Genomic DNA, 12,812 nt, shown 5'->3' on the forward strand with positions numbered 1-12,812 from the left:
GCGGTAATGGTTCTCCATGAATGGACAAGTACTCGTTGAAGAGCGAAAGAAAAAACAAACATAGTGTTTTACCGATGGAGTGCAGTCAAGTATACATCTCATTCAAACGTCATCGTATATGCAACAATATTATGTTTTAGTTGATAATATACTACACATAGGATAGGTACATGTCGTGCCCGAGTTGACAACCGGCATAAAGCACATATACCAAGTATTATTATCGTTATTATATCCATATTGTATTGCTCATCATGCGTCTGTCGCACCCATCGACAGGCTCTGTCTGTAAGAGCGGCGGCGGCGACGGCGGCGGAAGGCGTTTCCTGTCGGGTTCGTGGCCGGAATGACGAAACGGCCATAATAATAATAATAATATTATATACCGGCTCATTATACACCCGGCACACAAGGGTTATACCTTATACCTATATGATATTATTGTATTCACGATACTTCCGAAACCACCGACGGGGATATTATAAAATGTTATTGTGATATACTCGGCGAAAAGGAAACGTAGCAGTCCGTTTGAAAGACATCATCATTGTTAAAAACCGATAATATAATTGAAAAAATCGATTCCACGACTCTCGATCAATGAAAACGCCAAGTCGTGATCCACCGGGCTAAAACCAACGTTATTAAACGGTTAAAATAATTGCTTCCATTGTTCTTTTCGGTGTCGTTTCCAACCGTTTTTTTTTTTAGGGGAGATTCGTGACGATTATTTTTGGGAATTAAGCGCCCACAATTACGGTTTTGCATACAAATCATGCGTCTCACGTTTGTCACGTGCTACGCTCGATAATAATGGTACGGCGATGGCCCAACACCTCATACCGACCTCTCTTGTAAAGCATAAAACTGTTGGGTAATAATACTATTATGATAATACATAGGGACGCGAGCGCGCAATTACCGTCCGGTGTGATCTCCATGGACCGTTACGAATTTCACCCTTATTTTTATCTTTAAGACGCCCGCGCCTTGAAGGTGTACACAATACCTACACACCACTACAAATACTGTACATGTACCTAATAAACGTACATTTTGGTGTCATCTTTGTAATTGGTTTAATGACCGCCTTGGCCGGTGCGCATAATATATAATGTCACAGTGGACCAAATTATATTATATTGTTACTATAATCGACACGTACACGCACGCGTTGAACAAGAGGAGACGACCCGTGTAGAAATTAAAGTGAGAAAAAAACATCATCCCGGACGTGCGACTTAATAATGCTGGTATTTTTTAATCTCAGAAAAAATCTCCGAAAAATAAAGCCAGCACGATAGATGAAAGAAAGTATGTTTAAATTTGTATCAATATAATTACATATATATAACTAATTTTATCATACAACAGCGGCCAAACGCTTAAATCCGAGGAGTGGGTGATTGTTGAACCACTTAAAGTGTGCATAAGCATATTCATAAAATACAAATTATTGTCTTGGCAGTAAATTAGGGCGTATTATTTGGCTTTTCGAATTGTGCTCAAGCTAGTCTTAAAATTGTATTTTTGTGAACCTATCAATTACATTTTTTTTCTATTTTAAGTAAAGACGTTTCACAAAAATGGTTTTTAACCATAATTATTCACCCCAATGAAAATACAAAAACCATATATAGGTTAAAATTGGTAATTAAAAAAAACATTTCAGTATAATAATTTGTGATACGGAAAGCCATGAGAGACCTCTTGTCGGCATTTTCCAAATTTGAGCTGGTGCTATTTTTTAAAAAAATTACTAAGGTTACACTATGAAGTTTGCGATTAGGAATAGTTTGCGCATAACAAACTAAAATTGTTTTTGAAGTGTATTTCAACAGTAAATTGGCCGATAAGAGGGTACTTTTCACATAATATTATCTTTTAAATCCGATTACAGTAGAGTCGTATTTTAGAATTTTGTTTTTTTTTCCTCAGACAAGAATAAGAATTGATATATTTGACAACAAAATTATAGACACTTTAGACAACTCTAGGTATTACTAAAAAATTTGAATAAGCTCTTTATTGAAAATGAGCATAATTCCTTTATCATAATTTTAACTACCTATTAGTTTTCATTTCGTGTCTATATTCACTAGTCAGGTGGCAATAATAAACTGTTTATAAGAAATACAATTTAAAGTATTAAAAAATCCAATTATGGTTTGTTAGATTTATTCAATTTTTTATATCGCATATAAAACATTACACATAAAGCAATAACATATATTTAAAATAGTCAAATAATGTTTTCAACAGATCTAATTTTTAGATCGGACAAATATCTATTTTTTTCTTTTTATAATTACATCGATAATTTTACAATTGCCAAACTATGTTAACATCAGTTGATATATTATAACCTTTATTATTATATTCCGCCAAAGTGCCAAACCTCAACAAACCATATGAGAAATATTAATATTTTTAAATCGTTGTGGGTAGCATTGATGACGTATAATCACATACATTACTATGGCGGTTTCGCATTCTCATTGGACTGTGGTGTAACTATATATTTTTGTTATCTTGACCAAAGACCGAATATTTATTTAAACAGCTAGTGCCCAGTACCGGTGTACAATAATAATTATAATAATAATATAACATTACCAACAAAAAAGGTACCTATACAGTAATGTATAATTTATTTATCGGTGAAAAATCCACCGAAGGCTAATATTGTAAATCGTTAAATTTTATGCCAATCCATCACGGTCTGGTGCGTTTGACGTATAGCAATAAAATAAAAATAACATGTTATAGGCTCAGCGTAAGATGTAGTATGATCAGGCACCGGACACTGATAAAAATTAACACGGGGAAGATACTTATCACAGAAAACCGCTCCGGCCATCATCTAAACCCGCTGTAATCATAACAAATTACGTCTATACCTACATTATTATTTTTAGTTGTGTATACATGTAGTTTATTATGATTATAGCTGTTTTAGAACATGACCGCCACGTTTTTCGTTTGCATTAAAACTGTCCTTTCTGATTCGTTCTGACTTCTGTGATATGGTTAAAAAAATAAATTACATTTATATATTTTGATTTGGACGGTATAAAGTCAAACAACAAACGAATCTGAAATATATTTTGTGTAGTATATAATATAATATAGATAGCGAGCGAGCGAGCGTTTAAATATGTTACGAAATAATTGATAGCTGTTAAATGCGTCTGCGATGATAATATAAACGGGCTAGCAATGTTATTTGCAAAATTAGTACTTTTCAAAATACCTACTTAATTTTTTTTTAATCAGAGATTTGTTGCAAACAAAATATAATGTAGCACTGATTTTAAGTTTTAGAATCCCAAGTGCCCCTCCCTTAATCCCTTCTAATGGTTATGTGTTTGCATAGGTTTACACATGGTTCGAATATACAGGTTATTGCACATCGTCTCGTATTGTTATCTTCAGAAATAAAATGGCAGTGTAACGGGATACCTATCAATGTTATACTTTCTACTATTACTATATAATATTTTACCGTATACTTATTATATACTTGATTTTGATTAGCCGCCCGTTACGTTGACATAATATTTGTTTTTATCATAGAATATTTGATGAAGAAGAGTAACATGTGCAATAACGTTGTACATTTCAATTATGGGTTCACATTATGTTGATATACCTACACTCGAGTGTCGGCACCCTCTAAACGTACGTGTACGATTGATACAGAGGTTTTCCTCGTGACGTTTACTCAATATAAATTATAATTATTATTATAATATCGTATCAAGAGCAGCCTAAGGTAATGATAATGATGATGATGATGATGACGACGCAAGCGACCGAGAGGAGGTCGTCCGACGCCGGAACCGCGTTTGGGCGGTAGGGGAAAACTGTCCGCGTAACCCGTCCCCCAACAAGCTCCGCCTAGAAATCAAATAATATTGCGGCCGGTTCATCTAACCGGTTTCGGAGACTGGATACCATTCTCGTGAAAAAAAAAATGTATTATAAATAAAAACTATAATGAAAAATAAAAAAGAATTAAACGGCAAACCGACCCGGCACAAGCGGTGGCGACCACGCGAACCTATATAATAATTCTTTGTACACGGCGCGACGATAGATGGCACAAAGAGTGGAGGTGAAATATATAAATTGACAACGGGCAAAAAAAATGTTAATAAAGAAAAAACAGCGTGCTGTGGAAATTTTATTCAAATCACCAATCGGAACCAAGGACAGACGGGGACGGCTGCGTTTGTTTTTTTCCCAATCGTTCTATACCTATGCAAATCGCGACGTATCCCTTATAAATATTCATTCCGGTACATAATACAAATACATGCATGTAATTATACAACTATACCTACTCCGTTTATTATAATATAGAATAGTTGTTTTTACGATTGCCGCACAGCCGTCACCTTGGGTATTAAAAATATATATATATATAAATTTATTTAAATAAATGAAACGTCGCCTTTGCACGCATATCGAGGGCAAAGTATAGAATATTGATATGGTTTAGGTAATATTATAATATTCTGTAAAATATATTTTGTAATATTATGCGTGTTCTTAATGGATATGTTAGTAATTATCGGATACCTATTCAAATCGGAGCACAATCGAGATAGGTGTTACGGTTAGTACCTTGAAAATGCCTTATTCGGAATCGAGTCTTCTTTGTCGGCACATTGACTATATTTATTATATTAGATAATTGTTGCAAAAGAATCGTAGGAGAAATCAATTGACTGGCTGTAATATGTACATTTCCGTCGATAAAGGACTTTTGACAGTTGCAACGTTTTGACATTTAGAAACAGAAGATAAACAAATCAATAATAAACAATGAATAATGCTTTAAAAGGAAGCGGCAAATATCAAATATAGATAATTTCTGTTTACTCGAAGCAGCTTTGGACTTCTGCTTTATAGTTAATTTTATATTACATTTTACTGTATTGTTTTAGATATATTTTTCTGCAAACAACTCATGACGTTTATTGTGTAGATCTTGGGTCTCTTTGGGTTCGATAGATGATCTTTTTCAAACAAACAGTTAGTAGAATAGAACCAAAAAGCTGACACCAACCTTTAGCTGACACTAAAAACCATTACCGAGTGCTTTACTAAGTAAATTTTGACTTTAACACATACATTTATAGTAATAAAACGAGTTTTTCCTCATTCGTCCATTTTTTTCTTCTTCAGTAGGTGTCTTTTTTTTCCATGCTTACGTTTGACATTTGCACATACCGATGCAAGGCTGAGACAGATAAAATATACCGACCTACGGTTTTCTAATCCGATGCTACTTATATAATACGTATTATACATATATAATACGTACAGGTTATGCAAAAACCTTGAGAGTGTTTAAATATTATCGACAACGACAGCGTATAATTTAAATACACTTCACTCCTTTTTGCAATTAAAGTTTACGGGTGTCTAGCAATATAATATCTCATATAGTACACACGTGTAGGCACACTAAACGTTCTCTAATAAAATAACGAATAATAGTAACAAACAATAGGAATATGAGACATCATCGTTTAGTATATCCCACACACGAATTCATTGTTCATGGAAGGAGTGATAAAAATAGTGTGATCTAACGGCAAGAATTTCAAATGATAAGATAAATAAGACAACCCGCTTATAAATATAGAAATATTTGTCATGGGAAAAATACATTTTACTTTTTCATCCATGTTTGAAACAATACAATATATATAGTCTCCCGTCTCACTACTAATGAACAACGACGAAACAAGTTTTCTTTCCGTAATCCTTGTCTTATTAAAACTTTGCAGTGACGATGGTATTCAAGCCGAGATCTTTGACGAGCGGCGAGTGTAAGTACCTTGTACTTATTGTGTATAAATATGTTTTGCAGCGCTACAACAACACCTAATAGTAAGATTTGACACGTGAAACTTATACGGCCGAGCGTTAATTTCCCGGCGGCGGTGTATAGTTTTATGGAAAGGAAAAAGCCGGCAATAAGACGGGAACGAAGGGTGGGTGGGGGACGAGGGGTTATAATGGGGAGGAGAGAGTGACGCTTTGGCTCGTAAAGGGGGGCCTGCGGTCAGATTTCGCTTTGAACCCGGTTGGGGCCGGCCTGAGAGGTATATTATTTCCGAATCGTAAATCACCGCGGATATGCCGGCCGCCGAAGCTTAGGCATTTATACACATTGTTGCAGTCCTCCGCCACCGCCACCTATAATCGGTGCTGTCGATTGTATGATTATTTTGTATTTATAATAATAACTGAAACACCAACACAGCGAGGAAAGGGGGGCGACAAGTGGCTCGTAAAAGGGAACAGACAACCTATACAAAGTAGAGCGCTGGTCGGGGTGTTGGTGTGTGCTAGCGATCCGTTTTTATGCGCCTGTGTATTATAGTTGGTACACATTAAAACGGCTTACTCACCGGTCAGTTTTGGGTCATCGTTGCGCTAATAGACCGCATTTCGTTTCGTAATACTCGTACTTAATGAAATAATATGTAATACTATTTTCTTTTTTAATCGCAAACGGTCAATTTGCATCGTATAGTATAGGTAAGCGTCGTACGGACTTCCGTGCAAAAAAAGCACTAGAGAGTTCATTTAAAACAACACTGTAAGAGTAAAGGATAAAAGAAAAGTCTGGGAAAAATTCTCTACAAGTTCTCCACAAAAAAATGCTCTACAGAAATCACTCAATGTGAAATTTGAGTGTAAATTGTCTTCAGGTCGAGTGTCGACTATTCTTGGCAAAGGCTATTTTTAAAAAAAAAAAAATTAAATTAAAATAATAGTACTTTTAGGGTTGATCATTGAAAGTTATGTGTAAAATGTATGTATCTTGTACAATGCCAAGTTAAGGGTTAAGGTTGAAAGCGCTTTCCTTTAAAACCTAAGATAGATCTCGATTTTCTTCACCAACGAAACTATAAACTATACAACTGGCCCTGTACCTGATTAGTGATTTCTTTCTTAGTTATATTATAAAAAGTATACATATTGTTGAGTCGTGTACAGTATAGTATTGTAGAGTGCAATTCTCCACCACAATTATTCATAACTAGTAATATTCTAATAATTTTATTCGAAAAATTATTATTGTTTATTATACGTTTACTGTGTATAGGTTATAGTTTGATTTTAATCAAATTTAGAAAAACAAAAAAAAAAAAGTTTTAACGTTTAGAAATTTATCAAAATATTTAAAAATAAATTAATATTTTCAAGAAAAAAAAATTATTTTTGTTTTCAGAGGTTATGAACGTTTTGTATCACTCGGTATTTTGCATGATCATAATTTAAACAAGCGTTGATTTGTGCAAATGTCTTATACGTTTATCCATATTTATGCAAATCAAAAGGTACATTTCATATTAAAAAGGTTGACAGGATTATCAGTGAATAACTGCAGATATTAACCGGTGATTGGCACGTTAGTTGGCCCGATAGTAAAAATCAAACGGGACAGCACAAAAAAACTACATATTATATAAACATGTCAATATTAAAAGCACATGCGTAGCCTATATATCTATCTATACTAGTTATGATTGATTATCGAAGGAAAAAACGGGTTGAAGTAATATAAGTAGGTATAAGAAAAAAAGGAACAATGTACACAATCGGCAACTAACAAATGGTCGTTGACTGTCATACGCGTATAACATTTTTATTCTACGCCGCTTCGAGTCAGCAACTCGGATGTGCTTACAGTAAGTATATAGGTACCTCGGGTAGGTATATTATACGGCCGTAAGTATAGGACATAATATATAATACAATACCTACATATTCCTTTTTATTTTTGCACACAAACCAGATCCGTACTAATGCTGATTTAAATTACAAATGTATATTATTATCGCGAGTACATGGAAGAGAAAATAAAAATTATACCGCCAAATCCCATTGCTATTGCAGCCTCTGACCGCCTGTGTCAACGATATTGTCATATTGTGTACACCGGCGGCAACGGTACCTTATATTATATTCTGGTTTTGTTTTGTTATTTTTTATATACATATACTTGTACAGCTCATATAAAAGAGCTCGCACAAGTGTGTAAGTGTGTACTATATACTTAGTGTATATGCCACCATGGCGGCGGCGGCGCAGCTCCTTCTTCTTCTTCTCGTCTTTCTGTCTCTTGCACATACCGAGAACCCATTTTAAAACCATAAATTACCGTAGGCCCCGGACAATAGCGGTTTTCTTTGTATATATTATCGTCACCGGTAAATCTTAAGTTATTATACACATATACACGGGCTTACTAATAGATTATTAGCATGAACGCGTGTAGGCTATAGCCCAGAAGTTTTCTTCGCCGCGTTTATTATATTAATGCGGTATAGTATAATCTGTAAATATAGACCAAAAAGGCGCCGCTGTCGTCGGTGCTCTTCGTTACCACACAATTAATCGTGAGCTTAAGTGTTGTATACAAATATATCCGTCACAACCGATTGGAATAATAAAACCTACTAGTGAGACGGCAGCGTACGAATTTGCACCGTTGCAGTTGACCTTGCGAGTATTCTACCTAGTATATTAATATATACTGCCGGACGTTTTAATTAATTTCGCAAACCTTGAGTTCCTCATTCTTCGTAGGTACATCATTTTCGTATGGGTTTATATAGTGTCCGGCCGGTTCACATAATAATATTATATGACTCTGTCGATGTTACGTAGTGGCAGCTATACAAGAGCTACTTTACAACACCGAGCATGTGTACCCATTTACTTTGTTTTGCATTTACAACTACTAGGTATGTAGGCGTACTAATGGCCGGACAAACAGCTGGTAAAACACAGGTAATAGCATTCATATACTGGTATACTTTATATACCGGTAAATTTGAAGCTTGATCTGTTTCTGTAAATTAATAGTGTCCTATACCACTTCGGTTCGGTGTTTGTTTTACATAAAATGTATAATAAATAATAGTATATTAGGTATGATTTATTTTATAGTTATTCTGAAATCGAGCAAGCTCGTGCCCGTGAAAACAGTACATTTTGTATTAGTAGTATACTGTTAGTATATTATATTATGGCGAGCGGATAGGGAAACATAATTGACTATACTATATACTATTTCTACGAATGACCAACAGGCAACGCAGGAAGAAAATGTAGAAGAAATAATAAAACTCCGCTTTTCGGTCTTTGACATTAATAATTGTAGTGGTTTAACCTATTCCAATAAATCGTATAACGCGAGATAAAAAATAATAATAATATTTCGGCCGTAAAAACAAAAAAACAAAAATGAACGCACGCGGAAGGTGTTTTAGTGTGCAATGTTGTTGTCACCAGCTTTATAATAAAATAATATATTATACATATTGTTTTATTATAAGCGGCAGCGGGAGCCTCGCCCACGTTTCTTATTTTGAGTTCCTCCGCGGGGGGGCTGAGGCGGCTACGTTTAACAGTAGTAGTAGTATTAGTAGTAGTAGTAGTAGTAGTAGTAGTAGTAGTAGTAGTAGGGCTAACATAAAAAAAAAAAGGGGTAGAAAATAAGACGGTTAAACGTTAATAACAGCTACGGTCGCGAATGTGGTGGCGCGGTTAGCGTCGCAAAAGGAGCGAAATAAAAAAATATATATAAGAAAAAAAAAACACAAAATGTAACCAGAGCCATAAAACATAACGAGTCGAGGTGACCTATGCACTCTTGTGTCGGTCTACTCGCCGGTGTGTACTTCGCCTGGCCGGACAACGCCTCTTTACAGCGCACACAACCGTACGGCTCATATAATATTTATATACCTACATATAGGTAGGTACGCAAAAACTATACTATAACGCAACACCACCGCACACCGGTATAATAATAACAATAATATAAACGATAGCTGTTAAAGGCGGCTGCGGGTCTTTTAAAAAAAAGTCTTCCGCGTATACGGTTCCTCCAGAATTTTTACATTTGGCATCAATCTTTGAGTGGGTGGGTTTATATAGGTATTATGTAGGTGAACAAGAACGTTATTGGATTTACAACACAATATGTATGTATTTCATCAAAATTTTTGTATTTGGAAGTCTACTGGACTGTTCTATTCATAATATAGTTTTAACGATTAATAAACAAATTAACACAAATAAAAACATAATTTTAAATACATTACCTTCTCAGCTACGCATCGAAACTAAACCTCTAGAATTCGTATACCGTAAAAACATCTAAACGTGTTAGTTATTCGTTGAGTAATGCATAATTTTATGGTGGTTGGCTTATACAAAATATAGTGTTCTTAACTTATTCGGTGTTTCGTAACAAAATAATTCTAGTTTTTTACCTAAACAAATAATAAATTACATAATAAAATGATATCTTAAATCTGCGTTGCGTATCCCTTTAATTTAATGAAAACTAAAAAAAATAAAGGTGGAAAACAATATTATTACTGTGCAATGTGCGCGAATTATTGTTTTTCAATTACTAATATTATTATTGCTAATAATGTACAATATACGTCGTATTTTATTGATTTGTATCATGTAAGCTGTATGTTTTATGAGCTAGTTAGATTTTCAAAATCCTGAAATTCTGAATTGCCTCAAACTCTGCTAATAAAACATACAAAGACGGAAATTATCATTAGGTACTTGTTTTTATTTAAGCGAAGTTTATTATGCTTTCAAGCCACAGCCAGGCCCCGGACACTGATAAAAATGAACCCGGGAAGATACTTATCACACGATTTTTTGCTTACATTAAAAGTGACCCTTCTGTTTTTATCTATTCTTTATCGCGCTTAGGCGGGCACGATGGACTTGTCCTATCACAGTTTCAACTGTTATTATACTGTTATCGTGTTCTAGAAGAAGACGTGTAAAACATATATTATTAGGTATAATGGGTTTAAGATACAAATGCGAATAACGTGTGGAATCTATTCTACTTGTGGCACTGTTGACGGTGACTTTGTCGTAGCCACTTTATACCTACATACAACAAACCGCTTCAGTTGATAACAATAAACTTGCATGGACGATAACAGACAGCGTACAATATACCGTGATAACGTAGAATTATTTTATTATGATTATATTATTATTTATTCCGCGTTTATCTAATTAGATAGTATTTTTACTGATACCGAGAATAATATTTTTTTTATAGGCCACGTAAAATTATGCGAACGCATCGCAGTAGCTGTTTTAACTATAATAATTGTAAAATGTCAAGCTTAACTAAATCCGTTAGGTCTCAAAATCAAAAATGGATTACTGTGCGGTCGACAGACTGTTTTTTTTTCTAATGATAATAACAATATTATATTATTATTACACACAGACCTATATGGAGCGACGTGGTGTCTTGAATGTTCGGATAACGAGCCCGTCCGAGACTGTCAACAAGGGAACACCTACGCCGGATTTAAATTAATTTTTCGGTCGACAATCACAGTCGACTTTGAATTATTACATAGGCAGGTATGCATTAGGCGCATGCACCAAATGATAAATCGTCGGATTATTATAATAGGCGCCCTACTGTATGTTACTGCACATATTATTATGTTTTTTTGTAGAGAGTATAATATAATATTATTACAATATCAAAATATTATGACGAGTGAAAATACTGTCATGGTAACATTCTCAAAAAACTAAATAGAAAAATAATAATATTACTTATATATTATTGTAGGTAATACAAGGTGGTGTACTTGAGTACCTATTTAATAAAAAAACACACTTTTTTCGTGTCGGAAACTACATCAAATAATTATTTTCTCAGGTTTATCAACTCCCGCCTCGACGACATAAGCGTTAACTATTATCACCGTGTTTCATTTGTATGACGTAAGGATAATAATTCTAGTGATATCACCTATAGAAACTCCTCGGAAATTAAATTTTTATAAGCGTGCAGTAGATTAGAATTCTACGTTGTCTTCTTTCGCCCCTCTCTAATTAAGGCCCGCCACGTTTACAAAAGTGCATATATGGGTCCATTACATTCCAGGTGCAGCATAATATGTATGACTTAAGCTCAAAGTTGTTATGATTATTATACGGAGCACTTGACGATATCCGATCTGTGTTAAATTTAATAGGTTTATGAATTAACAGCGATGATGATGTATTGAATTTTCAAAGATGTCCGATCGGTTTTTTACCGCCGTCGGCAACGGCGACACGGCAAATTTACTATCGGCGTTTAATAAATTGTCACCGTACAATTTATCGGTTCATATGTATGAACACACACACACACTTAATTTAAATACAAACAGGGGCGTTTTGTTTCATTCGTTTGGTATTGCCGCCGTCGTTATGGGTTAATGCATTTGGCCCTTATAAGGATATGTCGGGTTTTGGCGATACCTATAGATATAATAATATAAAAATATATAATATATCGTATAGAATGCTCGCGTTATTCCGCAGAGAAATCTATAGGCCTGCGCAAATAAAAAAGTACGATAAACCTTTATATACAAATTGAGGACAAAGACAACAATAATAACTTTTATTTTCGATCCTTATTGGATGTATTTTTGCGCAACTAAACGCCACTGCACTCGGACACAACATTTATTGTGTTTGCGACCTCAGGCCGAGGCGAGGACCACGATGGAGACTTTTTCGACCGGCAAAAAAAAAATAGCCCACAGGCCACAGGTGCTCGCCATAACTGATAGTGATCGGGTTGACTCTTGACGGGACAGCTGATACTTTAGGTTGTGACCAGCAGAGTCATCGTGGGGCTAGGACGATTATTTACCTATATAATAATAATTATACGTGCATACTAGCAGGTGAATTAACCGTTCCCCTCTTGTTCCCAT

General features: G+C 34.8%; 2 protein-coding genes across 2 annotated transcripts in view; one reads left to right on the forward strand and one right to left on the reverse strand.

Moving 5' to 3' along the window:
* Positions 1–12,812, reverse strand: part of LOC126845855 (putative transcription factor SOX-15) — a 69,774-nt gene that overhangs the window by 36,004 nt on the left and 20,958 nt on the right. The gene's annotated exons all lie outside the window — the stretch shown is intronic.
* The window catches only part of LOC126845866 (venom metalloproteinase 3), a 190,614-nt gene continuing 182,950 nt past the window's right edge, over positions 5,149–12,812 (forward strand). Inside the window, exon 1 of the mRNA XM_050584865.1 lies at positions 5,149–5,158. The gene's annotated coding sequence lies outside the window, so the exon portion shown is untranslated. The remainder of the gene's footprint in view (positions 5,159–12,812) is intronic.

Source organism: Adelges cooleyi, unplaced genomic scaffold (genome assembly GCF_023614345.1).
Source record: "Adelges cooleyi isolate 19-005CV unplaced genomic scaffold, UGA_ACOO_1.1 ACOO_flye_CR_arks_rails_tigmint_CR_PRNA_108, whole genome shotgun sequence".
NCBI classification, from domain to species: Eukaryota; Metazoa; Arthropoda; class Insecta; order Hemiptera; family Adelgidae; genus Adelges; species Adelges cooleyi.